The sequence below is a fragment of the Centroberyx gerrardi genome, chromosome 5 (genome assembly GCF_048128805.1).
Source record: "Centroberyx gerrardi isolate f3 chromosome 5, fCenGer3.hap1.cur.20231027, whole genome shotgun sequence".
Classification (NCBI taxonomy): domain Eukaryota; kingdom Metazoa; phylum Chordata; class Actinopteri; order Beryciformes; family Berycidae; genus Centroberyx; species Centroberyx gerrardi.
The window spans coordinates 25,857,697-25,875,722 of record NC_136001.1 but is presented as its reverse complement, the minus strand read 5'-3'; positions in this window follow the sequence as shown (position 1 = coordinate 25,875,722).

The window sequence follows — 18,026 nt, the reverse complement described above, 5'->3', positions numbered from 1 at the left end:
AGGAGAAACCGACATGCTACTCTGAGGCTGTGCAGCTATTTAGAGAACACAGAGAAGAACAGCTGGGGAGCGGCTATTTGAACAGGCATGATGTAGTCGACACGGGAGAATCAGTCAGTACTGCTAAGTATTTCCTCACGGGAGACTGTGAGACACATTTCATATCAGTCCAAACACAGAGCAATTCTGTCAAGTCAAACTTTGTCCATCCAAGAAAACACTGCATTGCCACTGTGCAACTTTTCTACACACACTCAAGGTAAACGTTTGAGAAAACCTCAATGCATCATGCCTGACAGCCTCCCATACTATTGTTCTCTGAAGTATAATCTCAAACTAACAAACCATAGGTGAGTACAGGTGACTGAATGCTATTCTACCCACAAAAATGGTTGATAAAATCTGTTTCAGATGTAACCTCACATTTTTCAACTATCCATGCCCCCTTCTACTTGATTTGGCTGTCTTGCTAGCATGTGCAGAGAGTCTGCTGTGTCCTACAGTACATACTGTAGGGCCCCAGCCCACTCCCGCCACCTGGCTACCACCTGCCCACTGGAAATGTAACATCTGTATTTGCTGGTTGAGCCACAGGATTATGGAATTTCTAATTGGCTCCATAGTGTGCAGAGAACCCCAGTTTTCCTTTATTTACACCAATAGTCCTAGAGATTGGGTAAAAACTTAAAGAAGCAAAATGGATAGCTGTAAAATATGGTAGAAGTTCAGAAATGGCCTTCGGTTCAGACTACATCTAATAATTTTCAGACTTATATCCCTGTAGCATGGACATACAGTTGTGCTTGAAAACATTTACATGGTTGTGCTGCCTAGACAGTCATAAGAGGCCAAGGAACTCGACTACCTTAACTGACGTAGACATGCACACAGATTTTTATTGAGCTTCAAGTTGAGCAGGGATGCTGAAAAGCAGGACATTCAATAGCAGTCTCAAGGTTGTACAATGTTCCATTGAAATATGTCCAGGTCTGCAACTGAGGCTGAATAAGAGTCCCTGAACCGGAGTCACAGAGAGACAGCCCAGACTCCACAGTGGGGGCCCCGATCCCATTTAGCAGAGCCAAAGTCATTTTACTGGGTTGGAGGAAATCCTCAGCCGTGATTGGCTGGCTCGGTATGAGGGTGCAGACGAGAGGGGGTTGTGGGTAAAGCAGTGTGAGATAAAGCCAAAAATATGCCAGAGTGGCAATGTGTGAAGCAGACATACACAGCATGGAAACACACCAGGGTTTTTTTGTACAAAGCGCTTTTCTGATATATCCTGATATACCTATAAATGCCAAACGCACTTCCATTTCAGCGTTGTTTCCTCTCACATAAGCTGTCTGTTTTTAGTAGCAGCAGGAACCAGGAGGTGAGACGGGGCTGTACAAAGCCTCTGCAGTTCAAAAGACTCCCCTTGTTTTTGAAACACGGGAGTGGAGCAATTCCTCAGGGTCTAATCCTCGCACACTTGTATGCCTTTGTTCTATCTAAGTGTATATGTGTTTTCTCTCCTCTCCTCTTTCCCCTCTGTGTTGCAGATTCATCCCAGGACCTAACAGAGAGCTCCCCTTGCAGGGCTGCGTGCCAGGCTCTTCCCCTCCTCTAGCCCTTCTCTTCCCACCGAATGGACTAAAACTATTACATCCACGGCCACTGACTGGATTACCTGGGACTGCAGAAAGGATATCCGCCCAGATAAAACAGCTTTGCTCGCGTGGTGCCAAGGATTTGAAACCAGACTAATCCCCTTTTTGATCAATGAGCCCCATGTTGGTGACTCTCCTCTTCCACAACAGCCGTGGCCAGTTTCCTACCTACTCCCTCTCTCTCTCTCTCTCGCTCTCTCTCTCACTCCCTCTCTCCCTCAAAACTGAAACAGCTTAGCAGGGGTTATTTAGAGGTTGTAAAAACATTATTTGGAGACATTCGCCCCACCAGCCCAAAGGTAAACTGGTTGAGGAGCTTACATGGATCTGAACATGGGATCCAACAGCATTTGCGGGCACATGGGAGGGAAAAAACCTGGATATCTTTTTTTTTCTCTTCATCTGTATGGAAAGGCATTTATATTTGAAGCACCATCCTGGTGGGTGGGCTTCGCTCTGACTGCATGAAGGAGACTTAGTTGGAAAACACTGTGGATTCACAGTGACTATGAGCGCTGGCAGCCTAGTACTGAGCTAATGAACACTCTTGGAGAGGCCACAGGATCCACCTCGCGGCCTCACCATCATCCTCCGTGATTGACATGTCAGTTTGACTTTTATTTGTGGGCATGCCCTATGTAAATTCATGAGCACTTCTTTTCTTTGTACGTAAGATACTTTGTGTATATATACATATATAAATACAGTACATATAAGAAGAGAGAGTCATGGAGCTGAAAATTCTCTTTAGGACTATAAGGAGCTTGAGCCCGATGGTGGAATAATTGTTTGGCCCCTGAAGTACAGTGAATACCTATCCAGAGGCTGTCGTTCGAACCCTACTCTGTATCGAACTGCTCGGCAGTGTTTGCTTGCATTGAGTTTCTTGAAAAAAGCCTCATTGGAATATGAAAATATCAGTCACTTTCCTCATTCAGCGATGTCCTTGGTTAAGCAAGAAAATGCTCGTAGTTTCTGTAATGATGAAAACACTGTACAGAACTGCCTCACAGATGAAAGCAGCATCACCAACATCCCCAGAGCTTTCCACTCAAGTATTGCTCCAGAACAACAGCAGTGCAACTTGGACCAGACACTTAATGTCTATTCTGACGCTCTTTTTTGTTGTGTGTCAGCTGTGGAGAATGGTTGTGGACGACTACTCGGCTGTGCTTGTCATGTGTAGGTCTCCCTCTCACACACCAGAGAGACTATTCAGATGATTTATTCAAAATGACATTGAGAAAGTATTAGTCACGTTGGAGAAACGTACAGTTATCCCCCAGTAGATATAAGTACATTACAGGACAGCCTTATGAGAAATAAAAAGGGTTTTCTATACTGATATGCTGTCTCCCATTCCTTAACACGGTCTGTGTAAACTGATATTTTGACATATGTTCATGTTATGAATGTTTGATATATTGTAATATATGGGTGGAAGATCTTATCACAGTTTCATTTATATGATGTGTTAACATTGTGAACAGAGTTTTTGCTTGAGTAAACAAGCAATCAACAACAGCACAGGGTGAGTATGAAAATGTCTAGCAGGCAGACAAACACACACACACACACACACACACACACACACACACACACACGCATGCGTCTGCGCGCAAATGAATCTGTGATTCTTCATTTACACAATTCCCTTGGTGGCAGTGTGGATTTATCAGAATAGCACATTCAATTCATTCATGCAATTAGAATAAAGATTTCCAATATCGTGCCAGGGAAAATTCAAGATGATTTTCAATATCAACCTCCTCTCTCTGTTGATGTGAGATTTGTTTCTTCTCCCAATAGACACACTAGTGTATATTCATCATTTAGGAATTTGGCTGGTTTCATGGCACCCAGTGCCTCACTGAGCAGTCACAGAAGGTATGAAAAAGACAGACGCATCAATCTCCCAGCAGTCTTGCCAGAATCACGCAGAAATATGCAAAGGGAGAGAGAGCAAGAACGTGTTTTTTCCTCCTCAATGAGCCGTTCCCTTCTTTGTTTTCTCATATCTAATAGGATTCACTATGTCCTGCAGTCTTATTGAGCCTGTGCATAACAAAATGAGTGCGTGAATGAGTTTGTGTGTGCGCGCGCGTGTGTGTGTGTGTGTGTGTGTGTGTGTGTGTATTTGTTGCTGAATGTATACATGTAAGAGTGCATTTGAGCACTTGTCTTGTTTTACCATGCCTCTGTGTGTATTTTTAGAGGGTACCCAAAGTCTGTGAGACAGGCATCCCGTCGCGACGCACTGTGAAGATTATCCTCAAACTCAGTGCTTGTGTAGAAAATCAAGGGCTTCCTTCCTCCCTGCTTATGCAAGTTCTAAGTGGATTTTTGCTTAAAAGGTGCTTAGGGATCAGAACTGGAAGAGGTGCTTTTTCTTATTCTCTTTTATGCACTCCTTAGCTCCATCCAGAGATGATGGAGCCATGCTGTGGAGGGAGGTCCTTCTCCATTTTAGGCGGAGCAGAAAGGAACAAGGCATGCATAGATAGCAGGGCCCGGGTCCTCCTCCTCCTCTGCAGTGCTGCGCGATCTCAGAGGAGAGACATCCATCAAGTCCTGCCGGCCTCCCACCGAGAGACAGCCATGTCCATGTCAAGCTGGACAGCTAATCTACGACTGACAGCAAGGACAACCTTTTTCATACACCAAGGACGGGTATGGAAGATTCCGGATGGCGTTGTGTTTAAAACTTAACTTGTATCAACTTCCAAGGGTATCTCAGGTAAAAGCTAAACTTTGCCCTGCGCAGACGTTAAATGCTTGGTTGCTTTTAGTAGCTCTTAGTGGGAGGCTCCACTGCTCTGTGAGCCCTACGTGCTTTATTGCATCCATATTCTTTAATCATTTTGCAGAGCAACCTATAATCTTTAGAAAGGGCATAATTCTTACTTTTGGCGGCTTTGCGGTCTATAATTAAAGTAATTTTGACCATGAGTCATTCTCGATGTTGCCTTTACACTGAACATCCACTGGACCTGGACTCCTAAGAACCCCTCAAAATCATTAATGATACTGAAACTTGTCTCAGTGATAGCTGTTCAGCAGCTTATACGCAGCACTTTGATGGGCACTTATTAGGAGAGGCCCATTCACTATGGAAGGTAATAATAGCAGACAGAATTATGTTGGAGTAGATTTTAGTCGAGTTCTTTTTCATCATGGGACATGGTAAGTGAAATGGAAAAATTACCCATCATTACATCTAAAATGTCAGTACAGTCTGTCCTAACATATTATACTGATAACGAGGAGGATCTGATGTCATTTTTAAGACTAAGTAGGCATTGATATCAAACTTCTGCAAAGATTACAACCTTTAATATAAAGTTGCCAAAGTTCAGTTCAACATACTGCATCTCACCTGTGTGGCAGTTTGCAAAGTTTGAAGAGTTTTAGGCGTTCCAAACAAGATCACAACAGCAAATAATGTACTGTGAAACAGATCGGTGCCCTGTTACAACACCATTGTTTGTGACAAATGAACGCATACTCTGATGGGCACGCAATACATCACTGTCCGACTCCCACGACACTACGCCATGCCCGCCAACCACCAATACACTTCTCAGCCAAATGACTTGCCAGTCTATGATTGTCAGCAGCCGTCATAATGATAATTCATTTCTCCTCTGCTTTACCTTTTCCCCCCACCTTATTTCCTCGCTTCCGTCAAGCCAAAACTCGGCACCTTGCGATGGCTCGAACAATGAGATCCATCATGTTCCTCATGAATGGCTGTGTGCTGAACATGACAGGGCTTGTCCCACTAGGGGCACCGGCGCCGTCACAGACCAGCCTTCCTGGGAGATTTCAAACTTCACACTTTCCCATTAAACAGAGAGCATTTTTCATGGCAATGTCTCACACAGCCAGGCAGACGTCAGCACACTGGTTCTCAATCGTCCGCCACTTGAGAGTGAATGACCCAGAGCTGTATTCCACATTGGCAGAGAGGGAGAGGGATGGGGTAGAGCAAGGACCTAATACATTGCGCTGAGCCTGAGGGAAGTATACAAGCACACTGTGTATATTTTCACGAGTCACAGTTTATTCCTGCACGGCATGCTCTCCGCTGGATCCTACCCAGTAGGTTTACCCTGAGTCATATTCCACCTTCCTCACCAGTGTTGGATCAAACACACGAGCACAGACATGCAAGTTGGTACTGAAACTTACAGATATGCATTATTTCACATTCAATCATGGAAATATGATAAAGTCCAGGTAGCAATTATATAAACATGACTATCAGAATATTACAATCACACTACAGGACAAGGATACACAGCATATGACGGCAGGCTTTGATGTCTCCCTTACAAAAAAGTCACGTGTGAAATGTACCTTTTCACATTTGAAAGCCAATGTGTCCAAAAAGCACATGTGCCTTGAATTCACGTGTATTTTCACGAGGGTTTTTTTTTTTTTTTTGGCATCTGATTTCCCACCAAAACTTCTACCTAATTATATCAAGTAAGTTTCTGGGGACAAAGTAGAGCTAGATTGCTGATGACTGACAAGACATTATTATTATGTCCCTCCACCATATGGTACGCAGGAGATTATGTTGTCATGGTGACATCCGTCTGTCTGTGTGTAGACATATTCTTGTGAACACAAGACCTCAAGAACAATACATGATAGAAACTTCATACTTACGCCACAGGTTCCCCCTATAGAGTAGATAATCTGATTGGTGTGAGATGGTTACCATGGCATTTGCTCCTGCTATTCTCCGGCTTTCACTCACACAGAACACAGGTGGCGAGCTGCAGAGCCAGGTTATTTTAACGCACCTTTTTTCTCCAGCTTGACATATTTAAACACAATTTGACACCGGGTCTGCTCTGCCTTTTCCCCAGGTTAGATGCTCTAAAGACGACTATAGAAATATTTGCTGGCTAATCCATTAGTTAGGTTAATTAATGGCCTCATTATCATGACTGGTTTAGTATTGCTTATCGCCCACATGTGAAAATACACATGTGAATTCAAGGCACATGGGCTTTTCGGACACATGTGAAACAGGAAATTTCACGTGACTTTTTTGTAAGGATAAAGATAGCCTTCCATCCATGCAAAGGCCTACAGCATATCTATGTATAAGTTTACATGGTAAGACCAGGAACAGATTGTGCTATGGTATAAATCAGTGGAGCTCAGATGGGATCTCAGGTTCTTTGTTTGTGTGGATAGTTCACAACAGAAGGCTGGCCTTGAGCTGCTTGTAGCACAGCCAGAGACAGTGTGCTATCAGCCTATACCTGCCCACACACACAGTATGTTGCAGAGCAGTTGTCAAAAGTTGTGACTATGAAAAGAAAAACTAGAGCATTTGTCTTGCCTACACACTGACCTCAAAGTATTGTTGTGTCATTGGGTTCATGACGATAGGGATGATCTCTCTGTTTTTCAAAGCTACTAGAATAGAATTTGAAACTTGATGACTTTAGCCACCCCTTGAGTCCCTTAGTGCTAGTAACGTACGTCAGCTGTCGCAAAGACGACTTGGCGATGGTCTAATTTTTCAACAGCCACTATACTGTACTATAAAAATTAATTTGAGAATGATATATAGAGGTAAATATTCTATATGTAGGGGTTTAAGTTTCCAGTGTCTCTTAATGTACTGTATGTGTTTCTGTAAATGTGACTACAATTCTAACCAATAGTACAACAGGTTATAAACAATACATTAACACTCTCTATTCTGTGTATTCTGGCTTATATCATGTTTTGCCTGAACACTAGATGTCATGTCAGAGATGACACCATTCATATCCATTACAGAGTTCAATCATTTGATTGATCAGAGTAATACCACTATCATCCCTAATAGAAATTTTATGCGAAAGGAAGACAGGTGAAGACACATAATGCCTCGGTATTAGTAGCTGTCAATTTCAACAAGCAACTGCACCATAATTGTCATCCAGATCAATATTCAATCTTTACTGATGTATGTGCAGGACATGACAAACAAGATATGATTTATGTGTACATTCTCACTTTCAGTTTTCAATACTTTTCTTTGATGTTCTTAAGAGTCAAAAACACTCCCTGAAGTCCTTTTGATCAAGAGCCCACACAATTCCATGGAGGAATGCTTTCATGGATTTCAATTAACAACTTTTTCATGAAACTTCTTAAGATGAACCTCTTTGTTCATTCATTATCTGTCTGTCTCCTCTCCACACTATATCACTCCTCCTCAAGGGGTTCATATTAAAAGGCTTTTTATTCTGTTGGGTTTGGCACTGAATCTTGTCACCTGTCCTTTGTCATTCAAATGTAACACAAAATACCAAGCCTGCCACTATAACTGCTACCATTTATGCAATCCTCTTGATTTACATGATAAACACCAGGATAACACACAAAAATATGAATAGTATAGGAGAGCAAGATAGACAGTGTGTCAGACCACAACAATGGGATAATACACATGAGTGTATATTCATTCAAATAGAATTATTATGACCTTTGGGAGGTTAGCTGGAAGCAAATGCACCATCGTGTTGCTTTTCTCACCCAGCACAATGCATGTTAGATACCACTTGTGAGAGTTCACAGACAGCGACATAGAGGATTTATAAAGGATTGAATAATCAGCTGCCTAAATGAATGTTGGAGCACTCCTTTAATTTTGCTGTACAAAAAAACAATAGGTTTACAGAATTACTTGCAAAAACACAATTGGTGCATTGAATGTGTGGTTATGGTCTCCCCAATCTAACTAAATTGCAAGTTGTTTGTACTAGCTGTGTTGATTATTTTTTATTGAAGTATAGATTCATTAATGGCAATTAGCGCACTGATGCAGTATAGCTGGGAACAGCTCTCGGCAGAGTCTTCAGTGTGGGTTAATGGTAAAGGTGATTGCCTAATGGGCGCAGGATGGAACCGTTATTCCCAATTCTACGCTTAGCCAATGAGCTGCCTCATTCTCTGGTATGCAAATGAAAGGCACAAGGGCAAGCAGGGATTGTGAAGGACACAGTCTTTGGGCCAGGACGAGACAGAGCCACCCTGGAGGGCCGAGCACACCTCATTTAGATTCAACACTATTGTTTCACTTAGGCAGGTGAAATCTAAGTACGATGCTTGCACTTTGTATAGTGCCAAGAACACATGAGCTATAGGCAACTGTATGTGAGCTGTAATCATTTTGCAAATCTTGTTGAGGTTATCAACACCAGCATTTGGTTTGAATTACCATAATGTGCTATGTGGGTATAATATATAACCAGATATAACTCACAGTAGCCTGTTTTTCAAATCACCATAACCTAGCGACAAGCACACAAAAGGGCAGAACATCATCCTATATCTATCTAGCCAGTACAGCAAACCTTGCTGCTAGAATGGAATGTTAACATGAGCATGGTGCAGAAATCAATTTAGATGTTATTCCCATGACACTGCCTGGGTATGACTGTCCAGGGTACTTCTATTTTGTATTACCTTCCCTACCTTGTTTTTCCCCAAGCTATCATCCCAAATAGAATGGTGTCTGTGTCTCAAGGCGATGGCCATTGATCCACATTGGAAGTGAGATACCACTGCCTGAGCCATCAGCACAATGCATTTTATTTGTCAGGCCGCATCGATGAGCACAACTGGATAGACACACAGTGTAAAAAGTCATGGTGTAAGACATGGCTGTGTAAAAACTGGCTGTATTGCGACACAATGTTTCCCTTATATTTTGAGAACTAAGTTACACATATTACTCATGCCATTTGCAGTGCCTTAATAAATAACCTATTTCTTAATACTGTATGAATACGGGTAGAGCTGAAAAAGGGACGGTGTTGTAGCAATTGCATTGGTCTACTTGAATGATATTAATAGCCTCTCACATCTCATAAGCATAGTATTCTGTTAGCTGTCGCATAGACTCTGTTTGGCGGATTGCAGCATGAGATATGACAGGCCTTCATGGTCATACTTTTGGCATATTATGCGACAGCTGAAGAAAATCAGTCAGACACCACTATGGAAATAGCCATGATGCCAAAGGAAATAGTAAATATGATTCCTGAAAACACTTGGCTGCATAAGAATGAATGCTTAGCATCTGAAATGCTTTGAAAACAGCGTCTCTTGTGACCGCCCTGTTCACTCGTTGTCCCTCATGGATCTATTAGCGAGAGATAGGGGACAGCCCTCTGGATAGACGCAGCCCAGGAGGACCTCTCATCCCGTCATCCCGCCATATTAGAGAGGCATATCAGTGTGATAAATGAAGCAGCAGCCTGGCTTTCAGGTGAGAGGTCGGACAGTTTCCTGCAGGTAAACTCATACCCCTTTCACACTCACGGTCCGGGAATACTATGATATGCTGCTAATCCAGGTCCATCCCATGTAGGAGGCAATTCACACTGAGCTTTGTACACAGGAATGTCCTGTGTCACTACCAGTCACACCAGACCTGGACAGACCCACTTACTCAAGTGCGGAGAACATGATGCTCCAGATGTTGCTCTGTGAACTTGTGAAGTTCATAGTATTCATACTATGAACTACATTCATAGTAGTATTTACTCAATCAGCAAACCAAAGCTTCACACAGCTATTAAACTGCACAATGTTGATGTGTTATGGAGTTGGAGACACTGTTGCCGCTGCTGCAATCTCTCAACTTTTTAAACACCATCAAAAACAAGCCAAGGATGTGTGGCCCCTCGACATGGGTTAACCAGTGAATTTTCACACCAAGCAGAGTAGAGTTTGACACCCTCTTGACCAGGGTCATTTTGCGGGGTTAGTGCAACCTTTCACTCTGATTGACAACCCACATATTTCTCTGGTCACTATAGTCTGGTGTGAAATGCATATCAGAAGAACCCATGCACTGTCTGATTACATAAAGCCCACTCCCCGCAGTTCCATTAACATGGGTCTGGAACTACGCTTCACTGAAGGCATTTACAACTTACGGAAGCAGTTTTGTGCATTCTACACAGCGGAGCGACATTCAGTGAAATTTAATGTGAAAGGTTCTCCTAGAGAGAAACTGTGATCCCCAGATATGCTGCAGGCCAACGTGGGGATGTCCCTTGCCACCGTTCTCATTTCATATACCACTGGCAGTGCATTTTCCTGAAGTGCTCAGAGCAAAACTATTTAAACTCTCTTCTCATATGAGCAACTTAGTAAATGAATGCCTGGACTGTGTCATCGATTAAACAGCACAGTCCTCTGCCTATGATTCATAGGCAGGGTGTGTGCACTCAGCCACATAATCTCTCTTTTTCATTTCAGCACCTCCAGAATTGCCTTCCAAACACAAATAATGACAGCGGCAGCAAAGCTCTGCGACCCTATCCACTAGCTCAAATGAAATGTGTTGATCATTTGGCTGATTCATAATTTTCCGCTACCCAGAGCCATAGTCCTGTGCTGTAGCAGTCATATTTGTTTTACTGCATACTAAATAATAATATATTGGCATTATAGAGGCTACTAGTGATAGACAATGAAATTAGACATGAGACATTAACCGCATATAGAAATGAGACACTAATACATTTGTGTGACCAACCATTGCAAACCCTAAAAGATCCTCTTTGTTCTTTCATTTAGTCCAATTTGGGTCTTATCAGGCTTGATTCACTGAAAAATTGACTTGTAGACAAGCAAGGTACTCATCAAATGTAGCGCATAGAGGCTATAGAATATTTATAGTTATTACCACATTTCAGTTGTTCATAAACCCATTCACTAGTTTATTTTCAAGATGATGTGTTACCCGTATCATCCAGGCTTTAACGTGGTGAGTAGGCCACCCTTCAAGCCTATCCCAGACTTCCTGCTGTGTAGCGAATTAAAGAACTTGAAATCAAAGCAGTTTGAGAACCTTCCACCCGAACCTCCCCCTGTTGTCTTTACTACATTAATCACACTCACCTATATTAAATGGAATCCATTTAAATACCTCCGGTTGCACAAATAATTTGCGTAGCCAGGTTGAAAGAGTTGGGAGTCAAAGGCGCCGTAATTAGAGGGGACAATTCTGAAACCTAATACGAGATGTAATTAAGGAAATTAATAAGGTGTCAGCCCCCTTTCACTGGGTGCTCCGCCTGATGATTAATCACAGCCTGGGCTAATTTGATTTGTGACAAGGAAAGGGATGACCTGGTAAGTCAGTTAGGAGAGACCAACTCGACAGCATATGACATTAATAAAACATGAATAGCGGGGGTTTAGAGAGAAAATCCACTCTTTGCGAAGCGATCAGGTTAAAGAAGACTTGGGAAGGAGAGCTTTGTAACAACGTCACTGACAGGAGAGTGAGCTGAATTTAATCAACACCTCTGATGTTAAGTTATCACTGAACAATCACACTACTTTTAATCAATGGGTGCTGACTCACAAACGTGAGCGGTAAAGGTTGTACTACATTCCAGAGGTAAAATGGACTTTGAAACCCCAGAAGCTAAGTACACCATGTGACAGACCCAGGCACTTAAGAGTCAAAGATGAGTGCACAGTATTAATCAGTGCTTACTCAGCCACTGGACTGTGGGATGGGTGGTGCAGACCTCTCTCAGGGGCACAGAGAGCCTGCCCTGCTGCTGAAAAGGTTAAAAAAGTACAGGACCTCCACTGGTAATAAGCAGGGAGATTAAGTCTAACAGGTTTATAAACGCTGGGTTAGCCCTGCCTGAAGCTATGCTGTCACTGGAATCTCATGCAGTTCACCCCCTCTTCCCCCCGGGTGATGTTGAATCAAAGGCTGGGTGGAGGCAAGCAGGCAGGGGGAGTTCAATGGTAATAACAAACAGTATGAAATTCCTTTCCGAGGTGACCACAAATTGATTTGAGGGACGGGTGTGTGTGTGTGTGTGTGTGTGTGGGGGGGGGGGGGGGGGGGGGTATTTAGAGCTTCTCTGTCAGTGCAGGGAGGACATATGTGCACACAGAACTGCACATATGCAATATGTAAATGCATGCATACAGGCACACACACATTCACATAAATACAAGCATATGCAAATACAAGGAAAAAGTTCTCCATTTGCGTAGACACATGCATGTGCACACTAGCACACACACACACACACACACACAAGCAGCCTCTTCTAAATTACACACGCATACATACACCTCTCTCTCAGGAGACCCAGCGCACTCCCATCGCTGCCAGGCTACCAGTTCACCTCCCCCGTGTTTAACCTCCCAGGTGAGCAGGCTTGACAGGGTCACGACCTGACCTCTGCGTGTGCACATGGGGAACCGACCAGGAGGCAGGCTGGGGAGGTGGAGGGTTCGGAGGACTGCATGGGGGCCAGCCGCAGCATGAGAAATAGTTAGCAGCCAGTACAGCCAAGTCCCTATAGGGCCCACGTTGGATCTAAGGGGAGTTAGGCATACACACTTACTTTTGCTTCTAATTAAGACGCCATAAGAAGAGAGCATTATGCACAGAAACACACATGCTCTCTCTCCAGTTTCATACCTAGGAAGTCATGTATGTGCTGTGTGTTTGTTTAGAGACATCCCTGTACTGCAGTTGCGTACTCAGAGATATTTATTGGTAAGCGACACTGACACTGTTGTCTTTGAGAAACTTTGAGAAAGTCAGTCAAGCCAGTCTTGAAATAAGAATGACACGACTATCTAATTGGCCATGGCAAGCTTTATTTTGCCTTTTACTCAATTTCTTACTCACCTCTGGCGTTTTAAGTCAATGTGTTTCGGTGCCGGGGTGCATTTCATGTCATCTGTGAAAAACGGGCACTTAGGTCAAGCCATAAAACAATTAGGCGTATAGATTTTGCTTCTGAGCAAGAGAAGATCAATTGCTCAGTGTTATTAATGTCTAAAATATTTTGCCATTTCTTTTCTCACTCATTTGAATTTTGGGGTGATATTACTTTCAACAAGTTTATTATAGTTGGACTGATGAAAGAAATGCACTGCACTTCATTATCTCTTGACCTGAATACACCCAAGCTTCATGCAAACAAGAATAAAGTAAATAATTAACTATATTGACTGGTCATAATGATACATAACTGTGTACACATATTTACGCCCAAAAATGGCTGAAAGTGGGACAGGCCAAACTGGCAGAACTACAATGTACAGAATGTGAGTATAGGTGCAAATAGTAGTCAGGCTGTTTGGCTGAGTTGTGTCGTTCTCTGCCAGTTGTAATAGAGCGGTGAATGTCCTGCTGCCAGCCTGTAGCTATCTAGCTAGGGTTGCTCACAAGGGGAATATTTACTTTAGTTTGAGGGAGATCCACAGCATCAGTCAAGCAAAGCCATAGCTCTAACATTTACCCTGAGCAAACGCTGAGATATGTCCTGTGAATGAAAGTCAATATACCTGTCTGCCAGACAGACAGACAGACAGACAGACAGACAGACACAGAGTCAGATGTAGCCTTGACTCAGTCCGCTGCCTCCACGCTACCTCCTGCAGCGATGCACAAGATGTGCCGGCAGACACTGAAAGGTCGATATAATTAATGAGTTGTCTCATTTCAGTGCAGTGGGGAGGTGTGATGCTTTAAATAATGAGGAAGTGGAAATAAACTAAATGATATGCGTTGGCTAAATGTGCAGATAGATAGATTTTTAGAGGAACACCGTCTTCCAAAACAGAGACCTAAGATTGATCCCTTTGACAGCCAGCATCCTCCCTGCTGAAGTGTCCTTGACCAAGATACTAAATACCTACTAAATTCCCCCTTCAGGAATCAATATGACAAGGCAGAGCAAGTTAGGTCCAAAGGCTCATGGCAAAAAGGTTGCATTGCAAAAACGTGCTCACTGCAACTATAGAGTAAAACACAGTTAATTCATTTTTGGTGCTGGTTTAGTTTAGACACTGATGTGTTTGCCTCTTAGATCTCTGAAACTAAACCAACATTAGTAAGCTCAAACAAACATGCCAAGTTTTTCCAATAAAGCTTCATACTCTGCCAAGGACTCTCCGTTTCCTACGGCTTACATCATATATAGCCACATATCCCCCAACCCCCTGGAGACTTACCCAAGGACAAGTCTTTCACATGTTGACATCTGTCAAGGCTGCTGAGAACAGAGCAGACAGTCTGATCTCATGGGCTTCTCCTGCATTTACACTGCTGTGGACTACACCATTTCACACAAGTAAAGGTGTGCGGCAGTAATAATGAGGAGGTGGTTGATGACTTTCCCTGTGGACACTTTATGCTATTACACCATCTAATGAGCAGTTATAGTTCCCCTGACCATGGCCCAGGGTTTCTAAGGCACTACCTGCCAAGCATACAACAATCAATTAAAAACTACCCTCCTCTCTTGGGTTTAAATTACCTGCTAGATGGACGCTGCAGGTTGGAATGGCAGGATTCATAAAGATATGGCAGAAATTATAAACATAATTAGTGGTACGCATTCTGGGATTCATTTATGCCACTAAATATAGACACATCAAGAGGACTCCCACACATACTGCAGAACAAAAAAAACAAAAGAAATCCCTAAAAAATGAACTGCTGTGAAGAAATTCTAGTATTATAGTGAAGCGTATGCAATACTATAGTATACTAGTATAAAAATGCTTCATATGGGTACTTAGTGTCTGGGAGATGGAGCTTAAAGCCCCAATTCATGGTTTCTTTGTTGTTTTATTTTATTTTAATTTTATCTAATTTTATACGTATCACGGTAATGTTACACAGTACATGTTACTATATTAAAAATGTCAGCATGGGTACATGTAAATTCTCAAAAGGTATATAATTTCAGGTCATTTCAGACCACTTAAAATCCCTGTCTGATCTGAAAAAACACATGCATTTTTTTTGCATTTTCACTTCACATTTCGCATCACATTGGTGTAAAATGGCTTTAACACAAGATTGGTGTTCTATATGTTTGTAAACAACACAGTTAAACAAACCATTTACAGCTCTGAACCACATTTAGATCAAAATCAACATCGACAGCTTCAATTCTATGAGATCAACATAAACAAAGTGAATGTCACACCCCACTTACATACATACATACATACTGTACATACACACATACATACATACATACATACATACTGTACATACATACATACATACATACATACTGTACATACACACATACATACATACATACATACATACTGTACATACATACATACATACTGTACATACACACATACATACATACATACATACTGTACATACATACATACATACATACTGTACATACATACAGTACATACATCACAAATTCAGATTGGGGATTAATGATTATTATTGTTCACTGATTGCTGTGTATTTCTTTGTAATTAAATGCTTTCATTGCAAAAAAGCCTGTTTGGTGAGGAAGGGAACTTCCCTGATTGCCAAAATCTGGACTCGAGAGAATACATTTTGATGTTCTAGTCAAAGAGTCCTGCTGTAATAAAAGGCCCTATCATTCTCCACACTGAGACAAGTTTTCAAGCTATGTCGTCTCCCATTACAGAATTGCTGATTGTATCAACTTGGTAATAACCTATTAGCAGATGATTGTGTTCTCAACGCTCCCTTTGTTACATTAAGTGTATTAATTATTGCAGATGTAATTATCAGCCCATTGTTCCTCTGTAATTAGGCTGTCACTAATGAATCTTAAGAACCTCGCCCCACGAAAAGCTAATTGATTCCTCTGACTCCCACTAACCTCTTTATCTGAAACCTTTAATATTGCTAAGGCCATAAACAGTCTCTGTCCACAGTGACAACAGCCTCCATTATGTTATGTCACACTGGAGCTCCGCTCTCACATTCAGTGACCCAGTAATCCTGCCAGGCAGCTCCCATCACACTAACGGCCTGATAGGCAGCTTTGTTTAAGCCAGCCCTGCAGCTCGCCATCATCACCACAGAGGTTAATTGAGGATGTTCCTTCTCATTGGAGACAGAAGGCAGTGAGTCTGGAGCATCAAACTGTATGGTTTTATAAAGGGCTCCTTTAAGTTAATGTCATTGGTTGTCACTAATCTGCTGTCAATGTATGATATCCCATTGAGATTCTCATTCTGATTCTGGATATGATTTTGAAAATGGAGGTGAGCCGTAATGCAAACTTAATAGTCTGCTACGTGCTTTACTCCCTTAACTGGCTGTCTGCATGTTTCTATGAACACTCCAGTTTCTGTGGAGCCTTGCTGTATGAGCATAGCTCTTGTTAATGAGTCTGGCTACGGCCAGTTAGGGAAATGAAGCAGATGCTTAATTTTCTCTTTCTCCTCTCCTCAGTGGATTGGCTGACTTTGGGATATTGCACCCAAACTAATGCTGTGAAATGACAGTTTTTTTTCTCTCATTAACACAGTGTCAAGTATGAATAAAAGCCTCTACAAAATCCCCTCTCAGTTTTATCCAGAAACCCCCCACACTCCCGAATCCAACAGCCGTTTGACCTTACGGCGGAAGGTGCGTTTCATTCTGGAGCCACTTCATGCACACTTCCACCACCAAGGTAACCCTTAGGTGCACTGAGACCACAGCAGTAACGGCCCCAGAGGGCTGTGGAGCCCAGATGCCCTTGCCATGTAACACCTAAAGACAGTCAAAGGTCAGGCAGTGGAAGAACAGAAGGCCCACAGATGGAGCTGCACCGACCGGCTCTGCTCTGCCCCAGCGCTGTCACATCACCAGGCAGCCAGCTCCTACCATCCCACCGTGTCACCCCCCAGGGGGCCAGGCCTGCTTCTCCACACGCACACACACACACACATACATATAAATATATATATATATACAAACAGCCACAGGGACACACACGCACATTCACTCCTGCTTACACACACCACATGTACATGCACATGCTGATCATGCACACATACCCACACACACTTGCTGGCACGATTAATGAGGGGGAACATGCATTCGAGTCAAATTCCAAGGAGTATAAGTGGAGGTCTGCTGAGCGTGTCTGTCCGTCGTGACCCCCAGGCAGCCTGGCATGCAGGGAGGGAGAGCAGGTGGTCAGGGGTCTGGAGACCATGGCTAAAGATGCCCCCCACCCCCCCACCCCCACCCCCGCCCCCCCCTCTCTCTCTTTCTTTTTCTTTATTTCTCAATGCCAAGCACCAGGCTCACAGCCAAGGGAAATACACATTCCATTATCCGGACTGTCACCAGGACATTTTTGTGTGACCAGGAGGAAAATTATGTTTATTACAATTTAAATCAACAACTTAAAGAGCTTTTGAATCAATACTGTAAATTGAATGCACCGTAAAAGTTTCAGCCACAACCGTTACAGCAAAAAAGCAACAGATGTGAAACGCAACTTTTGCAATCTTTCAATGTGAGACATAAATATATGTGAAATATTTGCATCAAGGTGCTGCACTATTTGGGTTCTT